Here is a 25,898-nt window from a genome sequence, read left to right as displayed (position 1 = left end):
GGTAGATGGAGAGACTTCCATGTAGGAGATGAAGCAAGTGTCATGGAGAGGGAAGGATGACCGTGTTTGGAAGGAGTGACTGCCATATAGGAGAGCGATGCCTGCCATAGGATGGAGGGAGAAGATACTATGGAAAGGAGTATCCCTGCCATGTTGAGGTGCAGACGTCTACCTCTGCTGAGAAGGAGAGACTTTCATGGAAGAAAGGATCTTGTACAGCTCATTTAGAGATGTTTGATTATCTGATGGACAGCTGATTTCAGCTAATGGCAAATGAAATTCATGGGTGAAGACCAAAAAGGTCAATGATAATGGGTCTTTAGGTTGTTTATTTCACTATTTGTGTGTAGTTGACTTTTCAACCAAAGAAGATATGTTGGCGGATCATCATTAGGATGAGAACATTATTTATGTGCACCGGTGAATAAACTGTTTGGGATCAACATAGCTACTGTCCTGCAGAAGTGGAACCTGTAATTCCAGGCTTAAAAGATGGGCTAGATCTACCCAACATTTTTACTGGAACCTAGTGGTACATACAACAGTATTGCCATAATTCTCACTCACAGAGGTGAGAAAAACATGGAAAACTTGGCAGGCAGGCCATCACTGTCCATAGTTGCTACAGAATGCCTGAGCACTAGGATGGAAAAGTAGCCTACAGATGCTCAAAGTTAGACTGAAGCTTTCTCTCTAACAGCCTTATAATATTAGTAGGCATTCATAGATAGGCCAGTAGTGCTTACTGGAACAGTTGTGGTGTGTTCACTGTACTGTACATTTAGGTGCCATTTTTCCGAAAGTGCAGTTTCACTGTACTTATGCCTCCAGGGTTCAGAAAGTCATTGAACTGGGGTAAAGCATGCCTGCTGAGTTTGCATTTGCAGTTTACAAAATACTATATCCACATCTTATGGGACTTCAGAATTTGCCATATTTCTCTGGCTCAGCTCATTATTAGATTCCATGCTTGTGCGCCCCCCCCCCCTCCTTACTAGGTCAAGTTAATTAATCTGCTCCCCATGAGTGGAAACAATGGCCTCCCCACACTAAAGGAGCAATTATCACTGACTGAGCCAGTTCATGGTAGAGGAAAGGGGTATGGAGGAAATCTGATAAGTAGCTACTGCACCTGGACTGGTCCAGAATGTCCCAGAATGCTGTGGAGGAGGATTGGGATGGGGTAGATTGATGATGTAGCATCTTAGCTCTGGCCAGGGATCTCTGATATATAGAACTTTCTATCTCCATTTAAAAAAAAACTCCACAAGGGAGAGACAATTAAGAAGACCCTGGACCTGGGAGGTAACAATGGCTGAAAGGATGCCCAGCTGGAATGAGAAGCTATTTAATGGCCTGCAAAGTTGGACTTAAGACTTCATCTCCAGCTGATCCCGAAACTAGTGTGGATCTCTCCGGGGTCAGTGGCGATATCCCCCTGGACAAAGACCTGGACTCACCTTCCCCCCTTCCTCCCAAAGGTGCTTTTAAAGACAGTCAGGAAGCTCTGGGGTGTGGGGATTGAGGCAGGAGGATATTCTGCTGGATGGTTGCAGAAGGGAGCACAAGATGCCGCCACTCACAAGAGAGGGGCACCAATAGCCAGGCAGAGGAGAAGGCTGACATTGGGAGCAAGCAATTCCAGTTCTGTGCAAAATGCACTTATCTAGAGGCCAGAACAAAGACTCCCAATGACTAGCCCTGGCCACCAGGATCAAAATGAGCCAGAATGAAAGATATCGGTCCAACAGGGCTAGAGTTATGCTGCTTTGAAGATTTTCCCCTGCCCAATCTTCCAGTCATGCCCCTGTGGTGTGCGATGGTCAGCAAATTGATATTTGTTTATTCCCTGGGGAGAGGGTGCGAGTTGGGTCCCCTCGCGACCCAACTTTGGCTCTACAGATGTCACCTCTATGTGCCTGTTGCAATGAATCTCTGTCCTGGGGACCACATTTACTGGGATGGCAGACTAGTGAGGCCAGGTTCATTACCCCGTGTCTGTGGGGGGGTGCAAGTTGACCTGGTCAATTCCCTCTTGGACTGTGCTCTGCGCAGGCAGGGGACTACACCGCTCCCACCCACTAGTGGGAGCAGGAAAACACCTGACCAAATTCAAACAAAGTGAATGCACGTTCCCTCACAGGAGCTGTGCGCAGGGAGCAGTAGGGGTCATGGGGACCCTGGGTCTCCCCTTACAGCACCAAACTGATGCCACTCTCAGTGGCTAGCCCAAATTGGATCCGGGCATCCCAACTAAGAAGTCAAAAACAAACGGAAAAGATGCCGTGGCTTTCGGCCGCAGACATTGAAAAACACTTATTTAGTTTTCACATTGTAATACGATATGAGAGTGTCACCAAAGATATTTCCATCTATCTGAATGTATATTTTTGTAATTTAATGCGTACTATTAGTAGTGTAGTCAATAAAAGGCCATTTCAATTTTATAAGAAGAAACACTGACTAGTCAATAATTTATAGAGTATTGTTGTGTAGAAGAAAATTGAGATTACTAGCCCACATCACCTCCCCATAGTAGCTGTTGGACTGCTCTGATTTGCTACCCTAAGAGAGTCAAGTGCTACAATGAGGTACTTGGTTCCCAGTAATAATACAATTGCGGATCTGTTACTTGTAAGGTACTCACATCCTTCTCAACTAATAACACAATTTCTTGCAGCATGCGGTTTACAGTACACATACTGCACCGTATTATGTATGTTATGAGTGAGAAACGTTTTCACTTCTGGTGCCATGTAGTACTAGTTCTCTTTGTCATACCAAAGTTTGACAAAACCATTTCATAAATAGCAAAAACTATTGGCATTGTCAATACATATTTAACAAGCATTTGCAATGCACTAGGTCTCGCATTTACGGGAGTTTAAGCTATTGGCATTGTTAATGACAATGCCTTTTATTTATGTTTTAAAAACCGAAACATAAATAAAAGGCATTGTCATTTACAATGCCAATAGCTCAAACTTGCACAAATGTGAGACCTATTGCATTGAAAATGCCTGTGCTACAATGCTTTCCCCAATAGTTATAAAAGGCCCAGTGGGTGAGTGGCAGTTTGTTGCATATGAAGCAGAATTTGCTGTGCTACTGACATTGTCCCAGACCTTCCATCCTTTTAGACGTAATACTGTTATTTTCTTCTATTACTAAAGGGAACTTTTTTAACTGAGTTGAAGGTTTATTTTCATCTTGGATGATGTAATTAAACATGATTCCATCAGATGTGCGCAAAAAAAACATGCTCCGCACCAACCTGAAGGTATCTGTGCGCTTTATATTAAACATGGAAAGGTTTATTTGGTAGGCATGGATAGATAAAGTGATTTGGCCAGAATTATAGGATGTTAAGATACGCTTTATATATGAATTCCCTTATTTACTGTATTATTGAAGGCTACTGGGACAGTGTTTGTTAGTTGCACATTAAGCAGGAGTTGCCATACTGTTGACACTGTTCCAGATTTTCAAGCCTTTTAGATGCAATAACGTGGCATCTCCTCCTTTTGCTAAAGGGTCGTCGCAGTGGTTATAAGAGGCTACTGGGCCAGTGGTATTTACCTTCACATGAAGTAGGACTTGCTGAGCTAATGACACTGTCCCAGCCCTTCCAGTCTTTCCAATACAGGAGCAAGGTATCTCCAATTGTTTTTTAAAAGCCACCATTTTTTAAATTTTACAATGGCAATCTGCACATTAAGCAGGACTTCCCATGCCACTGACGTTGTCCCAGCCCTTCCAGTATATCCGACACAGTAACATGACATTTTTTACTTTTACTAAAAGGCACCATATATTTTACCTTTTACAGTGGCAGCGAGTTGCACATAAAGCAGGGTTTTGCAGTGCCACTAACACTACCCCAGCCCTTCCAGTCTTTTTAATACAGTATCATGGTATCTCCTAATTTTGTTAAAAGCCACCCTATTTTCCGTATTTTACAGTGGCAGTCAGTTGCACGTTGCCCAAAATTTGCCGTGCCACTGACACTGTCCCAGCCCTTCCAGTCTTTCCTATACAGTAACATGGCATCTGCTACTTTTGCCAAATTTTTTAAGGGAGGAAAAGTGTTCATGAGTCCAACAATGTGCTGTTCACAGCTTCTTGACCCTACAAAACTGGATTATTAACTTTTTCTACTGTTTTATTTCACACAGTTATGGCGCAAAGTGTTATTAGCCGAAATGCTGCATCCTTTTCAAAACCCTATGCTTGATATCACGTCTACCCTTGCTTTATTGCAGAATGTAAATAATGATAAAGCATACATGTAAACTGTGACTGCAAGCCTGCCTTTCTATTTCACTTCTAAACTATGCAATGTTATACTTTATCAGAGCCTGTGGCTCGGAAACTACAGACACATTGTATAGGGTCTGTGGAAATTCTTCAAACCTCTGTTTCCCCATCAATTCAGTGTCTCCTACTACCCTGGTACAGAGCACACTGGAGAACAGGTAACTGGAGCAGGCTTTGTGCACAAATCCAGATACACAACGTGAAAACAGGGTGGCCTGCTTATCCTTAATCCGCATCCATCCGCCACTCCAAACCGCACTGCCTGCCGCTAGCCTACGTTCCAGAATACGACAGATACAGGGCATGGAAAGGTAGTAGTGGAGCGTACCATGAGACTGTGAGCAAGGATCATGTCCTCTCTACCACAGGATGGCTCCGCGATTTAAATATGCGGTGCTGAAATATTTATTAATCGCCAGGTCACAAGTTGGGATCCCTGCAGTGTCACTTCAGTCCATGGGTAGAGCTTAGGAATGGCAAAGTGCGATATGAAGCGCTGTTTGACATGACCTTATTGCATAAGACTTGTGATGTGCTGATGGAATAGTCTCAAGAGGCCCCTTCCCCTGCCTGTTTTAAAGTATGACCTGCGGTTTGTGTGCCATTGGCTGTTCATTCAAAGACCTTTGACAAAAATGTTAACATGCATCTGTCTTTAGGAAATAACCTTTTCAAATGCACTTCTTTGTAATTTTGACATATCTGTTTCGACTATTATTCTTATTGCCAAATTAGTCCCCTGTGAAATAAGATTTGAAATGTTTAGTAAATATCACATTTCTTAAGCAACTGGTCTCTTCAACCTGAGGCCAACCATAGGACCGGCGACACTGTGACACTTGCAACTGATAGTCTTTCCCACACGCCCTTTGTCTAAATACCATTGTTACGGCAGACTCTCCGAGAGAGCCATTAGCGTGAATATCTGGATTGTAATTCTGGTTATTCACTGCAGTGACTCAAAAGCACCGGTGGCACGGTCACTGGGGCCAGTAGCCATCTTACTTGTTGGATGCGAGTCTCTACTGGTGGATTTTAAATCTCTACCAACACCGCTCATGGAGAGACTGTCTGCACCGCCGGCGCTGGTTCAGCTTAGGTGGGGAGGAAAGATGCAGAGGATGGTGGGGAGGCAGTCAGTGAAGAGTGTGTGGTAGGGTGGTGGCGGCGGCAGGGCACCAATATGTTTTTAGAATACTCTGTAGTGTGTTTAATGCTGAGGTTCGTGCGGGAAGGTGGCAGGATCCCAGGCATTTTGAAGAAAAAACAAGGACTGTCAATAAGCATGGATGCGCAGTCTGGGTGAACGATGAAAGTCAGCGTCTGGAGTAAATTAGAGCCAAAAATAGCGTGACTGTTAAAGAATAAAAAGCAACATGGAAAATGATAAGCTATTAATAGTATATAAGAGAAGTAGAATATGGATGAGTAAATAAAGCGATACCTTAAGCTGTAACGGTGGAAAAGGGCGAAGAACCAGCCCAGACCAAAAGGATGTTGGCTCGGCTGCAAAAGGTTAGGAATAGAAATGCGATGGCACTGGGTTCCAGCGCCGGGTCCTCTTTAATAGGAATATAATAGACAGGAAACAGAATCCAGTTAGAAGGGCAGCTAATGCTTCAAGGTGACTGAAACACTGAAAGTCAAGCTAAAGGACAAAACGAAGGAATCGCACAAAAAATCAAAACTTGAAAGACCGGAGTGGAATCCCAGAAATAAGGTAGAGGAACCATAAGAATGAAAGAAGCCAGACATCGGAGAGTACTGTGCTCGTTCGTGGGTAACGATGTAAAAGTGGCAATAAATGCTCAATCGTGCCCCCCCCATGCATACAAACGAAGCGGGCATGGTAAGGGATAAAGACATTGAAATGAATGTTCAATCGTGCCTCCGCAAGGAAGCGGACAGAGAAGAAAACAAGCATTGGCCGCGCGGTCGTGAAAGTAACGGCCGCGCGGCCGTGAAAGCGAAAGTAATAGCGATCGCGATCAAAGCGAAAGTGATCGCGATCGCTAGGACAGGACGCGCTGTGTGGCAAGCACGCGAGTGGTGCACGCGCAGCAGTGATTGGCGGCTGCGTGCGTGCACGCTCACGTGCACTCAAGCTTTAGGCCACAGGCAGCACTTTAAAAATCCCAAATACAAAATGTCTCTCCGAGCCAGCGCAAGCGCTGGGGCTCAGCGAGACCTAAAAAGGGAAGTCTTAATTTATTTGCGCTCCTTTCATTTCATGCTTTTCAATGGTGTATTTTTCTAGGCATAATATGAGTATGCCATCATTAAGCACACATTTGAGTGATACAAAATATGCTAAGCATGTCATTTGTGTACAGAGAAATAAAATATTGTCTTAAAACAAAAAGGTAATCAATATTAGTTTTTTCTGAAATACAGTTGGAGTAAACCGGTGGACAGCGAATGCATATGCATGATTTTGCTTGATTAATGATATTACTTGATCAACTGGGCTGTGTGTGTAATGGCCGTATTTACAAGGACAGCAAAGGCCACGCAGGGTGGCCTTGTAAATATGGCGCAGCAAAATTTGCAGCCCGGCGCATCACAATAAAGTGACGCACCTGCGGCGCAAGGTGCTTGTAAATACGCCCTAGACTTCTTTTAACCATAATGTTATTTTAGACTGTCTCCAACATGACTTTGTGCAAAGAATTCCTTGGCTATTTTACCTTAAGAACACTTTCACTGGGTTAGGCTATCCGTGTTTTTTTTTTAACAATCTTGAAGCTTCACCTCCAAAGAAGTTGTCAAAAAACTATTCCTTAGCAAACGCGCCTTGGGCAGAGAGCGAGTGCAACTGACTGAACGCCCGTGTCAGGGAGTATCAGACAATCCACCACTGAAGCTATGGACCCATACGTGCAATGTGTTACTTCCGCTCACCACAGGTTTTTGCTGACACTTTAGATTTAACACTGCATACTTTCCGGAGGAATACATTCACACACGCTCACCTTGTTCTATGCCCGTGTGATTCTGCTGCAATCCAGTCCTCTTTACGTCTCTTCATTTTCTCCAAATTATATAGAAAACCGAGAAAGCCGTTTGTATTCCCGGTTTTAACGATGGCAGACATCAGGCAATGTAGGTTGGCTCTTTTTTTTAATCTTCAAACACTTCCAAAGGATTTTGTTTCAGTGTTTATATACATTCGTGCAGGCTGCTCTTAGATTAAGGAAGCAAGCAGGGTTTAGACAGTTTCTAAATTGTCTGATTTTTAGTATGTATATTCTTGTTGTTTTTATGGCATTTTTTCGATGTAAGCATTAAATATTTACATATATTGAGAAGGCATTCAGCCATCCTTAATCGATTAGCCTAATTTTTAACAGGACCTTGCACTCTGCCGTCTTCTGTAGGCTCTGTAACTGTAGGGGATACGGTCCTTTAAATATTTGGTTCCGAATTTTATACATTGTGGATCTGTATTTTAAATCATAAGTTTTGTATGTTTTAAGTATTATCTTTCATGGTTTCTACTGTAAAACGAATTAAGATTATCGACTCGTTTGACTCAAAATGAATCAGCTAATTGATCAGCTAGATTGCCATTACAATAACATTATAATGTAAAACATGCAATACCAAATATATTATCAAAATACATTCTATTAAAATATAACAAAGGTACACATGCAATGAATGTTACCTTCATTGCATAAGATCGAGCCTTCGTAGTTAATATCATTGAATTAAAGCGAATCTTCTAAAGGGCATATCCCATACAAGGTATGATGCACACAATAGCACTACGTTTTAAGAGGAGCTGATTTAGTTCTTTATAGTCATTCCTGAAAATTCTGCTACAAAAGATAAGCAATCTATTATTGGTCGTGTGCTTTATACAGGGTCGGACTTGTCCTGAAAAAAGGCTGTTAACAAAATAAAAGTGTCCCCCATCAGTGAATTAGAAAGGGAGTGGCCCGTGTGTACAAATTGGGGCAGTTTTAAAATTGCAAAGACGGGCTTTTATGCAAGTAATGGAAGACTGCACCAGTTTGAGCATGCTGCAGGCGATGTTTATTTTAATATCCGGGACATCAACAGTAAAAACCAACCCACTAGACCAGGGCTCTCCAAAGTCGGTCCTGGAGAGCCGGATCCATGCCAGAATTTTAGCATGTCTACATTTAGATAAATGTAGTCATCTTTAAAATCTGGCATGGATCCGGCCCTCCAGGGCCGACTTTGAAGAACCCTGCACTAGACCACACAACTGGACTATAAACAGCCCAAAAAAGTCCCGCACACTGACCTGTCATACCAGCCCATTGGGCATTGCCTGATTGCCCTACAGGCCAACCTGATGCTGGCTTCCTATCAGTCATTGCCACCTGAATGGGTAGGAACACTATTCACTCTGTACAGTGGTCACAAGGTGGTGGACAGGGATTGTGAAGGTAAAAATTGTTTTTTATATCTTTTAAGGGTCATTTATATAATTGGCGTGGGGTGTACAAATCATGGCGGGAAAATAACAGCGTGTGTTGCGGTCTTCTTTTTATTAAGTTTGCGGGTGGGATACTTCCCAGGAACACTATTTACTTATAATGTGGTGTTTACTTTTCTGACAGAGAGGTGTGGTTGCACAGCAAACATTTCAGTCTAGGTTTGAAACCGTTTTTACTAAGCAATTACAAATAAACTTTATTCCGAAACTGACGCTGTATATATATCAAAGGGGTAACAAATAAAAACACAGTTCATAAAATATCCCTTAAACCTGGCCACACCCTCCCTTTTTTTCAGCTATAGTTTGTAAAAGTGTTGCCCTATATTCTTGATAATATACGAGGGCATGAGTTACTTTTAGATAAAGTAGAAAAGAAGTGCTACAAGAAACACTCCCACACTACATCATCTCAGGTCATAAGAACAATAACAAGTAAAAAAACAGTTAAACACAAATGACTTTATATTACATAGAAATGTACGCTTTATCATTTTTTACAATTTCTATTCTGTAGAATTCGGGAACGTTCTTTCATAGTGCTTAGAGGTTGCTCACTGGTCCACTAACAAATCACGTTCTCCTTTAAGAATATATAGGATAGTAGTATAATAACATACACTACTGGTCTTATATATTCTATAGGGAGAAGGTGAATAGAAACCGCAACTGAGAAAAATAGAAATGACAAAATATCATTCAGAAATGTAGGATTTATCAAAGGTATTTACTAAAAGTATCTATGCAAACCATCTTTTTTTAAACTGCAATTTCGAAAGATATTCTCACTGTAAAAATATCTGATCAAGTAAGTTATAAAGGTCAGTAAGCTGTATTTCAGATGGTTTACTTCTGGCGCCGACAAATCTCCAATTCCTGTTCTCTGACAATATGACACTGTATTACAATATAGAAAGTGTCACTGATGCCACACAAAAAGGAAAAGGAAAATAAAGTTATGAATACAAAACCAGATCAATAACGAAATACTTTCCAGCGGTGAATATGTTCAGAGCTTCTTTTCTGCGGGACTTCGAAATCTTTCATCTTTGCGCCGACGGGTCATAAACTCCTCTGAGACAGGGACGTTTTAAGGATTTTGGCGGCCCTGGGCCAAATGTATTTTGGGGTCCCCTGTTCGAATAGCTTTGATTTTATGATCCAGTTTCAGCTCTTTCATGCCCTCTTTGGTCAAATTCTAAATGTGTGTACATCTGATATTCAGGGCTAGTGATGAGTGGTTTCACAATTGTAACACAGCAACAGCTCATTGATATTACTGCATGCAATCTCTTACACCCTCCCATTTCTCATATTCGAAGTCCGGTATTCATCTAAAAGAAACTTTTTATATCGATGTTGCTTGAAACAAACATATTTTGTCTGCAAAATGTCTGTAATAGACTCACACATTAAAAATAATTGATACAAAAAACGATATTTACAACAATCTGTTTAAAAAATCATTCAAAGTCATCAGGGCAAGACTCTCTGCAGAACATAGCTGGCTTTATCAGGGGGCCCCTTGCAAGGCTGGGGCCCTGGGCCAGAGCCCACTTTGCCTATGCCTTAAAACGTCTCTGCTCTGAGATCATAATGACTGTGAATATTATAATATACATATTCACACTATATAATCCCACGGGGAAACAGAGTTAGATACCAGAAGCTGCCGACGTTACATATAAATCTTTAGTCTTCGCGCCAACGGGTCATACACTCCTCTGAGATCACAATGACTGGTAATATTATAATATACATATTCACAGTATATGATCCCAAGGGGGAAAGAAAGTAACAACCAGAAGCTGGTGATGTTATGTATAAATCTTTAGTCTTCGCGCCTACGGGTCACCAACACCTCTGAGGTCAAGTACAGTGTCAATATTATAATATATAAGACACACTATATGAGCTCAAAGGAGCCAGAAAAGGAGCAATGTTTGCTGTATTCTGTCTGTTTCTAAAAACAAGCTGCTGACATTACAGAAAAAAGGCAAAAACAACCAATTATACTTTTTTCTAAATACAAATGTTTAAATATTGACAAATAGCTACGTATTATAAATATCTACTATGCCATAATCAAACAACTTACAACTTTGGAATATGTTTTGTTGCCACAAAACAAGAATCCGACGCTAGAAAAGGGAAACCGGCATCACAGAATGGACACGCGTAAATAACTCGCAAAAACAAAACTAATCGAACAATGGGTGTGGTTATATACTTTTTGGTTATTAAGTAGTCTATGGAAGGAAGATGCGGCACCGCCCATTTAGATGTCACATTTTACAGTTCACACGTCCTCACGTTTTAACTGTTTAACTTGGGAAAAGTTACAAAATGTGAAGCGGTAAAGGTTTCGATTTCGATCCTAACACGTATAAGGTCCTTAATATGTACATACGTTGGAGAGCTTAAAAACTGTTACCCGGCAAACCGTGTCATTTCCATTCTCATGATTAAAAACATCTATTAATTGCCGTAGATCTAAATAGAAGACATTAAAAAAAATATCGTTCAGAATAGAAGAAAAAAAAAAAGTGCTAATATTTCTCATCACTATGGTTTTAAATTTAAAAAATGCCAGCTTTTGTAAAGCATACAGCTACCCCCGGAAAGGTTTTGCCTTAGTGACATAGTGTTGGGCTAACGTGCCGCTGGAGCCGGGAATCTAACTGTGAACGCTGGTATCATAGCTGCTGCATCACACTTTTCTTGGTTGGAATAAAGTGGTAACTCTTAAAACATTTAATTTAAAAAGGAACAAAATGAGAGGGTTCATTTTGCCATAGAAAGTATGACTAGTGCTGCAGAAAGAAAAATTAGGGCACATTTTGAGTGACTTCTCAAATCCTCTTCTATTTCATTAAAAAATTCTGACATGCAGACTGAAACATGCACTTTCAATACGAGCAGCAGACTTTCCTGGTGAGCAGTAGCTTTACTACAGTGATCTAATGAGCAACTAGTGTGCTAACATTCAGAATTTATGGCAAATGTGTGACACATCTGAATGCCTGCTTGATGGAACCAAAATAAAAAACTGAAAGTATTCCCACTGAGGAGACTGCAGTTAATGAGGAAATTAGGAAACTTCATAACAAATAAATCTCCCAAGATAGCCACCAGAGACAAAAGAGCCCAAATGTAGCCCAAATATCACCCAGATGTAGCCCAAGTATAGCCCAATGACAGAATGTCCCAGAGTGTTCTTAAGAACAACTAGAGTGCTTACTGTCTTACTTATGACAAAAGTATGGCACACCTGAAGCCATCTTGATTGGAATAAACTGGTAACACTTAAAACATTTAATTTAAAAAGGAACACAATGAGGGGGGTTATTTTGCCATAGAAATTATGATTGGTGCTGAAGAAAGAAAAATTAGGGCACATTTTGAGTGACTTATCAAATCCTCTTCTATTTCATTAAAAAATTCTGATATGCAGACTGAAACATGCACTTTCAATACCAGCAGCAGACTTCCCTGGTGAGCAGTAGCTTTACTACAGTGATCTAATGAGCAACTAGAGTGCTAACATTCAGAATTTATGGCAAATGTGTGACATATCTGAATACCTTCTTGATGGAATCAAAGTAAAAAAACTGAAAGCATTTCCTACTGAGGAGACTGCAGTAAATGAGGAAATTAGGAAACTTCATAACAAATAAATCTCCCAAGATGGCCACCAGAGACAAAAGAGCCCAAATGCAGCACAAATATCACCCAGATGTAGCCCACATGTAGCCCAATGACAGAAGTGTGCAAAACAGTTATTTTTGGTGTATTTGCAGTTTTATATAGTGCAGACTTGTCAGGTATTGGAGTGCTTTACATGAGCACTGGTTACATCACACAAGATCAAATTCATTGTGGTTGTAGACATGGGGAGATTAAGTGATTTGACCAGAATCACAGAATGTTGAGCTGAAGCAGAAACTCCAACCTGGTTCCCCAGTTGCAAAGTCTGCAGCTCTGGAAGTAACACCACATCCTCTCCCCTAGGTGCAACATTTAATCAAGTGGTTAACTGGATGAAAAAACACATAGATTACAAATAATTTAAAAGTTCTTTGTCGCTATTTGAAAACTCGGAAAATATGTCCTCATTTTAGTTTTTTAGAGCACAAACCATAATTGTGATGCAAATAAGACCCTCTCATATATGTAATTTCTAAAGGAAATACTCTAGGTATTACAGTTTTGATTACATCAAGATGACGTCGGGCGTTCCACACTTTTGTAATAAATATAGAATGTTAGCAATCTAGTTGTTCATTGGGATACTGTTGTGAGGCAGAGGCCAGGGGCTCGGACTCTGAAAATTGAAGGCAGGTAGCAGAGTGCAGATGCAACAATTTGACCACACTGGGCAGGCAGGAAGGGCTGTGGCCGCACAACAGACTATGGAGGGCAGTGGAGAAGTGTGGCTCAGGGGTTAGAGGCGGCAGACCCTGAAGCTGAGATCGGTCCTGGACCAGGGTTCAATTCCCCGCCTCGGCGGGTCTTGGGCTAAAAATTCCACGGACTCGATAATTCTCGCCCCGGTGCCTCCTCGACTCACGGGTTCACACTCTGCGACTCTGGGCAATAGCTTGCTTAATCTCCACAATGGCCCCTCGCGGCGGGATGCCTGACTTTCACCTTGTGGATACCCTGCTACCTCACAGGGGAATACGAGGACGGGTTCCCTAAGCAAGCGCCGGGAAACCCACAGCGGGTAGCTGTGCGCTATATAAGCTCAACTACATTTACATTTACAAAGGGGGGCAGGGGCAACAAACCAACAATACAGGCCTGGCAAAAGAGGCTGTGGCAATATAATAGACCATTGTGGGCAGAAGGAAGAGGCAGTGGTAGTACAACCATAGATGCCAACAGACCCGTTTCAGCCAGGAAACGTCCAATGTTTTTACGCTCAAATGGGCTTTATTTGATCTGTCTCCTGTCTACAATCATCTCTTTTTCAATGTAACTCAAAGGGGAAAATCAATACCCCAGTTTTTTTTCAAAATCTCCCTCTTACGAAGTTCAAAATGTTCGCAAGTATGGTACATTGGATCATGGTAGGCAGGAGGAATTGGGATAGGGACATGGACTCGGATAACAGAGGACAGGAGGGACATGGAGAGGTGCACCAAACTGACCCTTCAGGGCAGGCATCAGGGTTTGCAGCAGCACAATACACCACACAGCGAATGCGGGATGGGAGTGCAGCACACCAATCCATACAAAGCAATAGGGAGGGGACAGGACCATGCACATGGACAACAGAGAACAGAGGGGAAAGAGGCAATGGTAGCTAGCTGACCATAATGGACAGACAGGAGAGAAAGCTGCAGCATAACAGACCATAAAAGGCAGGAGGGACGGATCAGGGGCATTACAATGGAACAGACAAGCCAGGAGGGAGGGAATAGGGGTCTGCACATGGAAACGGAGGGCTGGGGGCAGGGCAGGACCAGCAAGATGACCATGGAGGTCAAGCAGGATGGGCACTAGAAACAAGACACACCATGGAGAGCAACAATGAGACTATGATGGCATACACACAGACCATGGAGCGAAGGTGGGAGAAGGTCAGGGGCAGCTAGCTGACCACACAGGGAAGGTGGGAGGGGCCATGGCAGCACAGAAGACCATGCATGGCAAGCGAAAGAGTTAGTGGCAGCACAATGGCTATGATGGGCAAGAAGGAGGGTGCAGGGGCATGCACAAAGGACCATGGAGGATAGAAGGGAGGGTCAGGACCTGGGCACAGACAAGAGAGTTCAGGGGAAGGGGCCTCACAACAAACCACGCAGGGCAGGCAGGAGGAGCAGTTGCAGCACAACAGACCAGGGAGGGCAGAAGGGTGTGGCAGTAAAATGGACCATGGAGGACAGGAGGAAAGGGATAGGGGCATGGCATGTGGAAAGGTAGGGTAGAGGTTGCAGGGACAGGTTACAGTCATCTGACAATGCTAGGCAGGTGGGAGGGGAGTGGCAGCTCAACAGAACACTCAGAGTAGATAGGAGTTGCAGGTCAATGGAACATGGTGGGCAAAAAGGATGGAGCAGGGGCATGAACAAAGACATTGGAGTCAGGGGGAAGGAGAATAGGGGCAGCAAGCTAAGCAGGAGGTCAATGATGGCCCATAGAATTGGGCAATGGAGGACAGGAGGAGTGGACTGGTACATCATGCTAAATGGAGGGCAGTGACTCCGGGCTCACTTGGCAGAAACACCCCCTGACCCCCCATCGCAAAATGTAATGCCCGTGAAAAGGGTAGATGGACGCAGTGTTATATAGAACATAGTCCTGAGAGCACGATTGAAAATGAAAACTAGATATGGTATATGGTATAAAGTATGCACCAAAAAGTGTGATATAAGATGAACCGGGGCGTGAAATATAATATGCAATACATTGTGCGCAATGACAGATTCATTGGAGAGCGCGAGATAGCACAGGCACTAACACGTGCTATGCGATATGCGCCTTGGAGTGTAATATGCACAGGGCAGTGTTGTGTAACCTAACTAGTCTCTAAAGTTGTAATATAAAATACGTGCTGGGGAGTGTAAATTTGCATATGCACTGTGACCAAGATATTGATCCCAGATTATAATATGTATGGCATAGCGCTGTGCGATATAATGTAGGCATCGAGGAAGGCACGTTAGATGGGGCAATATAACCAATGCGAAGGCAAGTGTGGCATGACATATTCACTTGGTGGTGTTACAGTGCACATGGGCTAGAGAATCTCATAGCATACGCACTAGCTGGTGGAATACAACACAGAGGTGTGAGGCACTCGGCGGGCACTGGTGGGTGTAACACAGCATTGGGCTCAGCCAGGAGCACGCTGTGACTCTCAAGTGAGGTTTGTCTCCTTTCCAGAGAGTAAAATAAAAAGTATTCCACATCTGGCGGTGGATGTGTGTTTTATTAACCGTGAGGGGGTTTCTTGCATAGTTTGGTCGAATTTTTGTCGAATCCCCTTTGAATGGCTTGGTGTGCGTGTATATTAAATGTGTCCGTTAATAGCTACCCATGTTTGTATAAATAAACGACAAGGGTGTCTACTTGGAGAGTACCCACTGGAGGGGGTGCCGGGATTAGGCACAGTAGGGCGTCAGACACGTCAGAGCTTCACTAGCGGTGTAAATACATTCCATGTGGATTCATTCAATGCATAGTCGCATTTTAATGAATATCACGCAAATCGTCATGGTGATAGGTACATACGGTTTGTCCAGCATGTCCTAGGTGTTTCTATAAATATATATTTTTTTAAACTAATAAAAAACAAAGGCCAGCCCCGGGGGATGGGGCCCCCGGGGCCATAAGTGGCCGGAGGAGGGGGGCAACGCAGCCCCTTCCTAAAGAATAAAAAAAAAAAAGGCCATGACCCGGGGGTTGGGGTCCCCGGGGCCGATTAAGGCCTTGGAAGGGCCAAATGTATTTTATTTCAACAAAAAAAATTAGGGTGCTGGGGGATGGGGTCCCCAGGGCCAGTAAATTAGAAAAAGAAGGGGGGCCACATAGCCCTCCTTCTTAAAAAAATAAAATAAATAAAAGACCGGCATCGCGCTGGAGGCCATGCCCCCTCCTTGCAGCACTCTGCAAACGCGCCCCCTGGCCAGTTGTAAGTTGGGGAATTAATTCCCCTTCAATAATGGAGGGTCCCTGAGGGCCAACTAGCCCAACAGGTATCACCAGTATGCGCCAGGGAGCTGCGTTGCAGACAGGTGTTCTGAGGCCACCCCACTTTTTACACCTCTATGCAACGAAGCTCTGTGGCGCTTACTGGAGGTACCTAGTGGGCTAGTTTGACCCTAGGGACCTTTAGGATTCATGTGGACTTAATTTCTCATCTTAGAATGGCCACAGGGCATGTTTACACAGTGGTGAAGGTGAGTCGACGGGGCCTGAGGTAATGTGTCCAAACACGCCCTGTGGCGTGTCTTAAGTTGGGGAAATAATTCCCTTTCAATCCTGAGGGACCCTGGGGGCCAACTAGCCCACCAGGTGCTTCCAGTAAGCGCCACTGCTCTGCGTTGCAGAGAGGTAGTGCAGGCCGTGCCCCTTTTTACACATCTATGCAATGACGCTTACTGGACGTACCTAGTGGGCTATTTTGCCCCTAGGGATCCTCAGGATTCAAGGGGACTTAATCTCCCAACTTAAAAAACGGCCACAGGGCGTGTTTACACAGTAGGGAGGGGACGGGGCCTGAGGTGACTTGTGCAAACACGCCCTATGGCGCCTTTTAAGTTGGGGAAATAATTCCCCTTCAATCCTGAGGGCCCCTGGGGGCTAACTAGCCCACCAGGTGCTTTCAGTAAGCGCCACTGAGCTGCGTTGCAGGGAGGTGGTCCAGGCCGTGCCACTTTTTACACCTCTCTGCTACGCAGCTCTGTGGCACTTCCTGGAGTTACCTAGTGGGCTAGTGTGAGCCTAGGGACCCTCAGGATTCAAATGAACTTAATCTCCCAACTAAAAATGGCCACAGGGCGTGTTTACACAGTGGGGATGTGAGGGGACGGGGCCTGAGGTGACGTGTGCAAACACGCCCTGTGGCGCGTTTTAAGAGGTAGTTTTAATCCCCTGCCCTATTATATACTAGGGGCTTACAGGGGAGGTCATGCTGATCACAGGGGGACCCCAACGCATAGTGTTCCCTAGTGTATGTAGGTGTTTTCACTGTATTCTGAGTGTCTTTTAACATTGCACTGGCTCTAGGACTGGTTAGTCAGACTCAGTTACCACCAGTATCCGTCTGAAAAAGTTGAGGGTACAGGATGATTTTGCAACAAGGCTTCTTTCTGCTCTTCTGTTTGTTCTTTCTGCACATTATCCTTCTTCCTGCACTTTTCTTCGTCTTTGAGGACTTCTGTTGCTTCTTTCTGCATTTCTTTTTTTTCTTTCTGTGCGTTTTTTCTTCTTTCTTCACATGTCCTATCTCTGTATGCATAGTTAGAAATTAGCATTTAAAAAACCTTTGAAATTCACTGAAAAAACCATAGGTTCAGGCACGTTATAGTTAGGAATTAGCCTTTAAAAAACCTTAGAAATTCACTGAAAAAAAATAGGTTTCAGGGGCGTTATAGTTAGCTGGACTTTTCACTCGTACAAAACCATTGAAATTCCCCCGTTATAGTTAGTTCAGCTAACTATAACTCACGCGCCCGCAATGCACTGCTGATGACGTCACATATTACATCACTCATGACATGGTCAGTGACATCACTCATGACATCACTCATGACATCTCAAATGACATCACTGATGACATCATCCTTGTGATAGAGTGGCAGACCTCCTCTCCCCCTAATATAACCTTTGATACACACATTCAAAAATAGAAACTAACATTTTCAAAACAATGGACATACCAATATCAGTTACAACAACCTATTCAGTAATTCTAAGATCCACATACACATCCACTCATTCACCAACAGTCCTATACAGTCACTCATACATGTACTCACTCATCACATGTACTCATACACCTATAAATCCTGTTACACAACGCCACTCATCCATAGAGTTACTCACACACACAGTCACTCATGCTAATAAAGAATCAAACATCAATTTACTTGCATATACAGTTATACACACACACCACCACACTTACTTCTACAGAAACTTACACATACTTAGTCTTTTAAACAATCACTTATAGAAACACGTACTTATTCATACAGGTACTCTTTCAATCTCTCACATATACTCACTTATATACACCAATAGTCACATATACTAGTTTAAAACATATGTAGTTACTCATAAAGACACTATTGAGACAGTCATTCACACACTAACACACCCATGCACACACTCATCGACCCATACAGTCCTGCACACATGCTGTCTTCAACACATGAAAACAGTGAGTCACTCATTCATGCACCTATACACTATGTAATACCCCCCACCGAACCATACAGACACTCGACACTCACACTGATACTCAAAAAACCAACTAATAACCTATATAGACACTCATGTAGCTACTCACCAACCCATGCAGCCACTTCTACACAAAGTGAGAGACTGATACAGATATTTAAACATTACTCACTAAGCCATGTATTCACTAAGATACACTTAATCAGTCAGTTATACAATCAATTTTTCAAAAAAAATTCATCCATTTAGACACTTATATACACATTTATGACCTTGAGATATACATATATCAAACATAAGTAATTTTCAGAAAAACACACATTCACTGGATGATGTCATGAGTGATGTCATGAGTGATGTCACTGACCATGTCATGAGTGATGTAATATGTGACGTCATCAGCAGTGCATTGAGGGCGCGTGAGTTATAGTTAGCTGAACTAACTATAAAGGGGGAATTTCAATGGTTTTGTACGAGTGAAAAGTCCAGCTAAATATAACGCCCCTGAAACCTATGTTTTTTTCAGTGAATTTCTAAGGTTTTTTAAAGGCTAATTCCTAACTATAACATGCCTGAAACCTATGTTTTTTTCAGCGAATATATATGTATTCCTTTTCACCACGTATTCCCCTCCGGACCTCCAGAAAGACAACAAAGCAGCATACCAGGGGACTTGCACAATACTTTATTGTGCACCAAGACTTGTCTTGTGCGTGTAATCAAGCCTCTATTTTCCATTGTGCAGCCAGTGATCAAGGGCAGGAGGATGCCCGAAACGCGTATGGCATGACAAGGATTGGTGTGTGGCAGGCTGGTGCGCTGCTACCAGTGGCTTTTGTATTTTAGCCCCTTCGTATGTGGCATTTCCAACAGGGAAACCTTTTGTGTGGAATACTATGCAACTGGTCCAGTCACGGAAATGCCCCACCGTTGTTATAAGCGGATCTACATTGCTCAGCTACTCAAGCAGTGATAACAATAAGGGGGGCCTGAGCTGCCGGCAGATATTGGCAACAAAACGGTGCTGATCACATCCCATTCTGCCTATTGGGGCAAAACATTTTCAACAACAGAGGGATAAAGGCACCCACTGGGGTTTTGGTGCTATCAAGTTTGGCAACGTACTGCAATAACCATAATGCTTCTTTGGCACAGCCCCACATGGGCAGGACTTGTATATTTGAATAAATCATGTGTGTTTAATCAAGCCTCTGTTTTCCATTGTGCAGCCAGTAATCAAGGGTGGGAGGACGCCCAAAACGCATATGGCATGACAAGGATTGCTGTGTGGCAGGCTGGTGTGCTGCTACTTGCGGCATTTGTGTTTTAACCCCTTCGTATGTGGCATTTCCAACAGGGAAACTTTTTGTGTGGAATACTATGCGGCTGGTTTAGTCGCGGAAATGCCCTGCAGTTGTTATAAGCGGAAATACATTGCTCAGCTACTCGAGCAGTGATCAGAACGAGGGGGGCTTGAGCTGCCGGAAGATATTGGCAACAAAACAGCGCTGATCACATCCCATTCCGCTCATTGGGGCGAGACATTTTTGACAACGTAGGGATAAAGGCACCCACTGGGGTTTCGGCACTATCAAGTTTGGCAACATACTGCAACAACCATAATACTTCTTTGCCACAGCCTCACATGGGCGGGACTTGTATATTTGAATAAATCATGTATGTGTAATCAAGCCCCTGTTTTCCATTGTGCAGTCAGTGATCAAGGGTGGGAGGACACCCGAAACGCGCATGGCATGACCAGGATTGGTGTGTGGCAGGCTGGTGTGCTGCTACCGGTGGCATTTGTGTTTGAACCCCTTCGTGTGTGGCATTTCCAACAGGGCAACCTTTTGTGTGGAATATATATATATATATTACCTACTGGCGGTCGCCAGTAGGTAGTTATAGTTAGGACCACGTTTCCATAGGAAATCCGCAACATTCTATTTTGAATAACTTTGGCGCCGGTCGACGAATCCTCGCGAATTTTTCAAAATAGGTGGGGCGCTACGCTCCGCTCCTTCCCTGAAAGTCTCGGGGGGATTCATCAAGCGGGGGCTGAGATAAAAGGGGGGTCCCAAAACTCGTTTTTCCCATGCATTTTTCCATAGGACCTTTAGACAGGGCTACAGCCCGAACGGCTGAACAGAATTACTAGAAATTTGGCAGAGAGGTAGTCCTCAGGTCAAGGAAGTGCCTTTTGTAGGTTTGGTGTAAATCTGTTCAGTAGATTCTGAGAAAATAGCCTTTAAATCAATATATATATCTGAGCCAGCTTACGGTGCGCTTACGGTACGCTTACCGTACGCGTACGGTGGCGTGCGCGAGCACGATTCTGATTGGCTCTTAGATCTTAGTAAACATTCGAATCGGCCGAAACCAGGAAGCGGCGGCCGCCATTTCGTGTGTTTCACTCAGAAAAAAAGAGTGATAACAAGAAAAGGGGGCAAGGAGGAGAGTTACAGACCCCCTAACATTTGTAAGGGGGTCAAAGAAGGACAGAAAAGTACAAAGAAAACATTTATTGATTTTAAAAAAAATCGCGGGGTACGCGTACGGTAAGCGTACGGTAAAAAAAAAAAAAAAAAAAAAATGAAATGCAGATTTAAGTGTTTAGATATTAGGGGGCTCTAAAAAGAGCCGTTGTGTTTATGAAGTGATTTTTTAGTGGTACCTACAAGTAAGTACCGATGCAGAGTCTAAGGTTCAAGAGGAAGACTCTGTTCCCTTCATCATTGAAGTGCACACCATCTCCTCTATAAATGTCTTGCATGTCGTAACGCAAGTTGTTGTGGTAAATGGAACCCATACCATAGTCACGGAGGAAAGCAGAAACAGATTTGTTGACGTGCTTTCTTGCTTTGTCAATCTGCGGACAGAAATGATTGGACCAGTTCCATTTTTGCCTTTGGCATATGTTAGAAAACACAAAGGCAGTTTTAGGGAAAAGTGAAAACAGTTGTGCAAAGGTGTCCTTCATAAGCATTTCCAGACCTACCCCAGTCAAATTGCCTAGGTCATTGCCACCACAGTGCACTATTATGAGGTCAGGGTGTTGGTTTTGCATGAAGGATTTCACCAATGGCATCAATTGGTGCCACTTTAACCCTCTCTGACCAATCCATTTAATGTCTACATTTGGCAAAGCAAGGTCTCTCACCATACCTGTTTTCTCTGCAAACTTTTCACTCCAGAAGACATAGCTGTGCCCTACAATCCACACTGTGAAAATCTTCAAAGGAGATCTGGATGCACTCAGGAGGTGTATTTCAGTAGAATGGTAAAAAGAAATGAAAGACAGTTTGGAAATGGAGGCATACATATTTTTTTTTAAAAAAAGAACTGATTGGCTGTTTCATACCATTCTACACTAAAAACTAGGCTGTATGTGTAAATTTATAGAAGCATGTTTTGTATTGGTACAGAAAAATGTGTTACCAAAGAACAGTACTATGGATTTGCTGTTAGGTTAGAAAAGTCAAGCACTCTTGCTCTGTGGAATTGAAACATTGTTTGGCGAACTTCTGACCTAACTCCACACAGCAGTGTTCCATGAGCTGTTGCTATGGTAGCAGGCAGAAGTCAAGTTGGGGGAAGAGTACTAGGCAGAAGTCAAGTTGGGGGAAGGGTACTTTTGGAAAAGGGTTGGTTTTCAACCAATAGAAATGTGTGATTACATTTGAAAAAAAGGGGGAAGCACTGAGATTTCAAATTAACATGTATATATGTGGAAAAAGAGAGGGAAAGTTTGCCATTATCTGGTTCTGCTGAGAGGAGAGAGGTGTAAAGAACAGAGATCCTGGCTCTGATAATCTGCTGTTTGAGTGCCACATTTCTTTCACAACTAACTAATTTTAAAGGTGAGTTTAGAGTTTGAGAGGGGATGTATATGGTAAATTAAGAAATGAATAATAGAAATGCAATTCTTTTTGTTGAAGTTGTGTTTATTATTTTCTGTTTTGGGAGAAATTTTAATGTGAGGAAGATGTAAAATAATATGGACTATGTTTTCACGATAAATTAAGGTGTACTGGTATAAAAAAAGAATAGTTTAAGGGTTTGAGGTTGGACTCAGTAATGCAAATACATTCAGCATCACTAAGGCTGGTTGCCCTTGCTGGAGTGTAGGCAGTCACCCAGGTTACAAATGGTGCTGGTCTGAAAAAGCAGTTTGGACATGTGCTTTTTTAAGAATCTGAAAAGTGGATTCATAATGTGTCAGTCTGTAAAAGTGATTATCACTTGCCAAAAAAAAGAGTAGTAAGTGTGCTTTCAAATTGGCAAAGAAATTTCGTTTTGTGACTAATATGAAAACATGACTCTGTGTGCAAAAAGGAATTACAGGCAGAGATTTATTGCGTATTGCTCTGGTGATTTCACAGTTGCATTAGATGGAAAGGGGGAGCCATTTTTTGGTGCAGAAGCAGACTCTTAGTACACACCCAGCTGCTTACCATGTGGAATCATGCACAGTATTCACAAGCGAGTGGGGTTTGAGGTTTCAGTCAGTAATGCAAATACATTCAGCATCACTAAGGCTGGTTGCCCTTGCTGAAGTGTAGGCAGTCATCCAGGTTACAAATGGTGCTGGTCTGAAAAAGCAGTTTGGACATGTGCTTTTTTATGAATCTGAAAAGTGGATTCATAATGTGTCAGTCTGTAAAAGTGTTTATCACTTGCCAAAAAAAAGAGTAGTATGTGTGCTTTCAAATTGGCAAAGAAATTTCGTTTTGTGACTAATGTGAAAACATGACTCTGTGTGCAAAGAGGAATTATAGACAGAGATTTATTGCGTATTACTCTGGTGATTTCACAGTTGCATTAGATGGAAAGGGGGAGCCATTTTTTGGTGCAGAAGCAGACTCTTAGCAGATACCCAGCTGCTTACCATGTGGAATCATGCATAGTATTCACAACCGAGTGGGGTTTGAGGTTGCAGTCAGTAATGCAAATACATTGAGCATCAGTAAGGCTGGTTGCCCTTGCTGGAGTGTACTCAGTCACCCAGGTTACACATGTTGCTGGTCTGAAAATGCTGTTTGGACATGTGCTTTTTTAAGAATCTGAAAAGTGGATTCATAATGTGTCAGACTGTAAAAGTACTTATCAATTGCCAAAAAAAAGAGTAGTAAGTGTGCTTTCAAATTGGCAAAGAAATTTCGTTTAAGGGCCTAATGTGAAAACGTGACTCTGTGTGCAAAGAGGAATTACAGGCAGAGATTTATTGCGTATTGCTCTGGTGATTTCACAGTTGCATTAGATGGAAAGGGGGAGCCACTTTTTGGTGCAGAAGCAGACTCTTAGCAGATACCCAGCTGCTTACCATGTGGAATCATGCATAGTATTCACAACCGAGTGGGGTTTGAGGTTGCAGTCAGTAATGCAAATACATTGAGCATCAGTAAGGCTGGTTGCCCTTGCTGGAGTGTACTCAGTCACCCAGGTTACACATGTTGCTGGTCTGAAAATGCTGTTTGGACATGTGCTTTTTTAAGAATCTGAAAAGTGGATTCATAATGTGTCAGACTGTAAAAGTACTTATCACTTGCCAAAAAAAAGAGTAGTAAGTGTGCTTTCAAATTGGCAAAGAAATTTCGTTTAAGGGCCTAATGTGAAAACATGACTCTGTGTGCAAAGAGGAATTACAGGCAGAGATTTATTGTGTATTGCTCTGGTGATTTCACAGTTGCATTAGATGGAAAGGGGGAGCCATTTTTTGGTGCAGAAGCAGACTCTTAGTACACACCCAGCTGCTTATCCTGTGGAATCATGCACAGTATTCACAAGCGAGTGGGGTTTGAGGTTTCAGTCAGTAATGCAAATACATTCAGCATCACTAAGGCTGGTTGAAAAATATGTAAATATGTGTACTGTATTATAAAATGTTTTATTAAATATTAATACTTTTTTCTTTTTTTTCAGATTGAGATAGAAAATTTTCGAAAACTAGAACCATTTTTAAAGCAATTAAAAAAAATTTTAAATGAATAAATATTTTTTTGAGTGGGTATGGTAAGTCAATAATATCATGGTCCCTTTTTTCCACTTCTCTACAATCACATTTTCAGTTTTTAATTGTAGTCTCTCAAGGACCTTGTAATGTGATAATTGATTTTTAGTGTTTTTAAAACAAAAAAAAAAAAAAATTAAGATGAAAGGTAAGGTTGGCTCTTAAAAGAGCCGTTGTGTTCATGCAGGGACAGAGGAAAGAAAGATTGGGAATATTAGATGGTACGACAAGTGTGCTGATCTATTTTATTGTTCACTAGGGAAATACTGGTCTCCCTATAACTAATTAGATCATGACAAGTAACGCACCGTACTTTAACCCTTGCAAACCGAGGGTTAATTTCCAGAGGACCAGAAAAAGGAGATGCTCCCACCACAGATGAAGGGCTCACCTGACCTGCAGAAGAAGGACTCAGCACTGCAGATGATGGTCCAGGCTGAGCTGCTGTGGATGTGCTTGGTTGATTTACTGAAGGGTTACCTTCAGTAAGTCGAGCATGTGTCCTTCTGTGTACATCCTTAAGGTGTCTCATCATGGTGTGATTCCCAAAGGAATACTTCCTGTCGGGATTCCCTCTTGAAAGTACACGCTTACACAGCTTACAAGTCACTAAGGGTGCATTTACCTTTTGCTGGCCTTCTGGAAAAGTAAAATACTCCCATATGTAAGAGGTCTTTTGTTTCCTTGCTCTCTGCCTCAAGGTAGTGCTGCTAGCCTCACTCTCAGAAGAGCTCTGCTGTTCTGCCATCGTATCACAAAGACAACCCAGCTCCTTCTCCTAAGGGATCACAAGCAGAAATGAGGGGAATGGGTGTGGTGTAGGAGAGTTCTAGAACTGAAAGTAGTTTCAACCAATCAAAAGTTGTGTTTCATGATCACATGACCTACCGTACGCTTACGGTACGCTTACGGTGCGCTTACGGCAGAAGTACGCATGCACGTAAAAAAGACACGCGCCGGCGCGCATGCGCAAAACAGGCACGCCCCTTCACTTCCGCGTAACGTGCGCATGCAGCATACGCGTTACGCGCTATGCGCGCGTGACGTGCATCTACGCAAATTGCGTAAATGAACGCAAACAGCGTAGAAATCTAACGTAATTACAGCAAGACGTGCGCTTACCGTACGCGCACGGTAAAAAAAAAAAAAAAATTTATTGCTAATAAATTTTACCTGTTTATTTTAAAAAAA

The 25,898-nt window shown here is 42.7% G+C and overlaps 1 protein-coding gene across 12 annotated transcripts in view; it reads left to right on the top strand.

Annotated features, from left to right (window-relative positions):
* The window catches only part of SYK (spleen associated tyrosine kinase), a 430,546-nt gene that overhangs the window by 103,129 nt on the left and 301,519 nt on the right, over window positions 1-25,898 (top strand). The gene's annotated exons all lie outside the window — the stretch shown is intronic.

The sequence above is a fragment of the Triturus cristatus genome, chromosome 2_1, assembly GCF_964204655.1.
Source record: "Triturus cristatus chromosome 2_1, aTriCri1.1, whole genome shotgun sequence".
NCBI lineage: Eukaryota > Metazoa > Chordata > Amphibia > Caudata > Salamandridae > Triturus > Triturus cristatus.
Note: the sequence above shows the minus strand (reverse complement) of the source record. Positions and strands in the feature narration are given on the sequence as shown.